Genomic DNA, 4609 nt, shown 5'->3' on the forward strand with positions numbered 1-4609 from the left:
GGAGGAGAAGTACACGCAGAGCCGTTTTCCTTACCAGAGGCTACAGGCAGACAGGTAGCAGTGACTGACAGGTCGGATGCATATAGAAAACGATAGGCCTGCAGTGGGGAAAGGGGGCAGTCTTGCAGTGTTAAGGGTTGGCTCAGACGCTGGACTGACTTAGAGTATTGGCTCCTTTCAGAGCAACAAGTGATGGATGTCCTGATACTCCACAGGATGCTAACATTAAACTCCTAAATGGCAGTACACGAGACAGGGAGGAAACAGTTTTATTATGCCACCAAGTGTCTCCTTTTTGTCTGTTTGGTTTTTTTTTGCTTTCTTTTGTTATTGTTTGTTTGTTAGTTTATTTTACAGCAAACTTTCAGGTATATTTTTTTTAATTTTGTGTTGTTGGTTATTTTTGCTTGTGTGTGTCCTGTGTATCATGCATGTGCTTTGTGTGTGTGAATTCTGTGTGTCATGTATGTGCGGTGCCTGTGTGTGTGGCCATTTTGCCTACATGTATTGTGTGTATCATGTTTGCGCTATGCCTGTGAAGGCCAGAAGAGGGTCAGATATCAGAACTGGAGTTACAGACTGTTGTTAGGTGTCACACAGGTACTGCCGATGGACCACGCCCTGCGGAAGAGCAGCCAATGCTTTTAACCACGGAGCCATCTTTTCAGTCCAACAAAGTGACTGCTTTGGAAGACAGTGTCTTAAGCCAGGTACAGAAGCACATGCCTTTAATTCCAGCACTCCGGAGGCAGAAACAGGTGGATCCCCAGATTTGAGGCCAGCCTCATCTGTCTTTATATAATATACTAACTCTACAGACATTCCCCAGTTAACTTTCACTTAATGAATTTTATGTCATTTTGCTTTTGACCTCAGTGGGTAGCCTGTGTTTAGAATAATGAATTCAAAGGTCAAAGACTTAATATTGGTCTGTTTCATTTAAAAGTTGTCATTGTTGTTAATATTATTATTGAGATGGGCTCTCACTATGTAGACCAGGCTGGCCTCAAATTATAAGCCATCCTCCTGCCTCATCCTCCCAAGTAGTGGGATTACAATTTTGCTTCAGTTAGCTCAGGTTGATTTATTGTTCATTGTGTTCTTAAGACACAGTTTAAAAGAAACAAGAAAGTCAATTTTCCTATCCTTAAAGCAAAAGTATGCGATGATACCAACAGCTTTCATAATTTTTCTCAATAGCTTTTCTCTAAAGAAAAGAGGTTTTTGGTTATTTAGGTCATTGAGTCAGAAAGCAAACCATTTGTCTTTGATCGCGCCCTTGCCAGAAGATCCCTAACTCATTAGCGTGCTATTAATGAGGCTGGATTTTAAAGCAGGTGTTGTTAAGTGCAATCAGAGCAGCTTTATTAAGCTGCAAATTGTCTTGAGATGACAAAGGAAGTCAGATTGGTCCATGCACAGTTAACCTTTGTCTATATGCATGGCTTGGCTGATTAAACAGCAATTGATAATGACCTTCAGCCTGGCAAAGCCGGAAATGGTGAAGCCTGATGTTGGTATTCATTGTATGTGATGTGAGTGACAGGCAGGCAGTCTCTTTAATTTAGAAATCTATAATGCAATTTCAAAATTAACTAATATTGCAGTGCAATGAACCACTAATTTATGTGTATTAAGCTGATATTTTGATGTGCATGTTATTTTAGATGAGAATATTATTGCTGGGAATTAACCTCGACTTGGAGTTCTGTTGACTGACCATCTTTAGAAACTAGAGAAAGAGGATTGTGGAAGACAAAGAAACGAGACCCATTTCTTCGTTTCATAAACAGACTAACCACCTGACACTTCGAAGAGTGGCCTGGTGAGTCCAACACAGGCCCTGATTGTGAAGAGGCCTCAGTGGGCTGATAGACAAAAACACTGATTTTACTACAATTTATTCAGGGCAACAGTGATTTATCATTATCTCTCAAGAAACATCAGGACCTTCACTAAATCCAAAAACGTAGAGGGAGATACAACGAGTGATGGGACCGTTGGATTTATACACTGTGTGTGACATGCTAGATTCCTTGCTCATGTTTCTTCATGGACTCTCAATAACAATTCTTAGATTAAAAGGACAACACTTTACAAAGAGGATGACAAAATTCTGAGTCAGGATGATTTGCCTGAACTCAGCTAAGCAGTGTGGACCAGAAATCACAGTTTCCTTCTAAAATCTACATTATCCAAAAACACTGAGCAGAAACACACTAAATAGGATGAGTACATGTGTGTGGGGGGTGGGGTATGCGTGCATGTGCTCTCTCCCCATGTCAAATGCTTTCTAGTTTAGGAAACAGAATAGTGGTTACAGTACTAGGAAATGAACTTTGAGTAATGGCTTCTGCCTCATGGAATGACACATTTCTTTGCAAGTTCATCTTCATGAACAGACATTAAACAGCTTGGCCATTTATCACACTATCCTCCCTCTGCATTTCAAGCATTTACAAGGTCCTCTGCTAAAATAGATGTATTAGAGGTAATTATAACTTGTACTTTTGTCAATGCTTCTAGTTCCTAGTTTGGGGTCAAGGACATTGTACTCTGGGATAGGGTTCTGTGCCTGATTCAAATGGGTTTGTTTAACTGGCAAACAGGGTTAGAGAGGTCTCTTTCTTACTGCAGGAGCTTTCAGAGCCTTTAGTATGCTAATGACCTGATGACTTTGTAGAGAGAATTCAGTGTTCCACATTTCCCAAGCTTTCATGACCATGAGACTCTTTGTTCTTTGAGCACCAATTAACACTCACAAGAATTAGTGTGTGCAGAACAGAGAGAGTCCCAGCTCCATATAACATTAGCAGCCAGTACCAGCCTTGGGCAGGCTAAGGAGGTGGGTAGAGGAAAGGTTAGGGATGGAGGAAACCATAGATTTACCTTTTACTCGGTTTTGCTGGGACGAGTTGTAATTATTTAGACACTAGAACAATCTTAATGAACAGGGTGATCATTAATCACATAAACATAAATGATCTTCATCTAAATCGCCTAAAGCAAACATGAATATTTACTATAAACATCAGTGGGATTTTCCTGACTCTTAAGTTTTTCTGAATGGTACTTGAATATGCTCTTTATTTCTAGATTATATAAAAGTAATTAAAAGATTAATTGGGGGTAAATGGAATGTGAGATTTTGACATAAGCCCTGCAAATTTGCTAAGAACTGACTAAAACCCATAAAGAATGGATCATCTGCGCTTTATTAGTTGCATTGTTCTGAGCAAACAGCCCTGTGATATCAGAGACATCTTTCAAAAGTACATTTTCCAAGTTATTTTCCAAGATCACAGTTTCTGCTGGGCAGTCAGGCATCAGTCTCTCTCTGTGAGCTGGGAGCCCCACCTTGGTCCTGACTAGGGTTCTCCACCGCGGGTCTCTGCCAAGAGTGGTTGCTTCTGGTTCATGTTTACGCTGCATGAAATCCGAAGGCAGAACGCTTAAAGTCCCCATCCACACTTAAAAGCCTTCAATTACAGGTTGCCTCTGCCACTCCAAATCTGTGTGCTGTGTTATACTTGTCATTGCTATGGAACATCCTGCTCTGGCCCTGCGACTATATCCATCTAAGTGTCATAGTAACCGTGGGAGCTGCCCTGCCCTGCAGTTCCCTCTTGAGGTCCCTGGAGTGTGTCCAAGTATGCTATACAATAGTAGCATTGCCTAGAAATGCCTGTGCTCCCAGAGCGAGAAAGAAGCCCTCATGACTCTCTAAGGAGTGGTAGATTTAAAAAGACATGGACTTCATTTATTTGTTTCACATCGTAACTGTTTGGTCATTCAAATGTCTTCCAGAATCCCATGGAAGATCACCTACATTGAAAAAAAAATTCTAATGTCTTTCTATCTCTAAAACTGCTCTTTGCCACCAACAGAGTCCCAAAATAGCAAGTGATAAAAATTACCATTGGCACTAATGGCAATGAGGCCACCTGTTCAGCTTGCTCACAACCTTGAGTGACTTTCACATTCAGCTGGTGATCAGCAGATAGACATGTGACCTGGTCATCAGGCCATTAGTGCAGAGCATCGATCATCAGCTTCTTCCTCCAAGGTGGTTCACTTATTCATGGAATAACAAAGTTTGAGTAGGGTTATTTTACAGATTTGGTCACCACAGATCCTAACCTGGATCGGTCCATATAGTTTCGCAGAAGGGGGATAAGAAAAGTGTACTTCGGCTGATGTTTTCAATTTTCCTGAGAAAAGAAATGTATTTACCAGATCCTAGTCATTTCGATAAATTGAATTTCTATACTGAGTCATCTGCACATCCTTTGAAAGGTAAATTGAACAGCTGTATTATCCACATCTCTGTGCTGAAAATGTGTGTGAGGAGCTACTAAGGGAACTCAGTCCCCATGGGGAAACTTCGAGCCTTCACAGTTATCTTTCAAAGGGGGAAATGGGTCCAGAAGTCTTAGAAATAACTTCCAAGAAATGTTTGTTCTAGGAGTCACATTTCTGGAATGGACTAGCTTGTGACAGAATTCACCAAATTTGTGATGATACCCATCGGGTGGATGAGAAGATGATATTCAGCAGGGCACCACTGGAACATATTTGAATTGAATAGATTATAATTCTGCTTACCTCT

At 40.8% G+C, this 4609-nt stretch overlaps 1 long non-coding RNA gene across 1 annotated transcript; it reads left to right on the forward strand.

Moving 5' to 3' along the window:
* Positions 1 to 471: 471 nt before the first annotated feature.
* On the forward strand, positions 472 to 4273 carry LOC121140345. Its single transcript, XR_005877134.1, has 2 exons — positions 472 to 710; positions 1668 to 4273. It is a non-coding gene; the product is annotated as an uncharacterized LOC121140345 (long non-coding RNA).
* Positions 4274 to 4609: the final 336 nt, after the last annotated feature.

The sequence above is a fragment of the Mesocricetus auratus genome, unplaced genomic scaffold (assembly GCF_017639785.1).
Source record: "Mesocricetus auratus isolate SY011 unplaced genomic scaffold, BCM_Maur_2.0 Super-Scaffold_100004, whole genome shotgun sequence".
Taxonomy (NCBI): domain Eukaryota; kingdom Metazoa; phylum Chordata; class Mammalia; order Rodentia; family Cricetidae; genus Mesocricetus; species Mesocricetus auratus.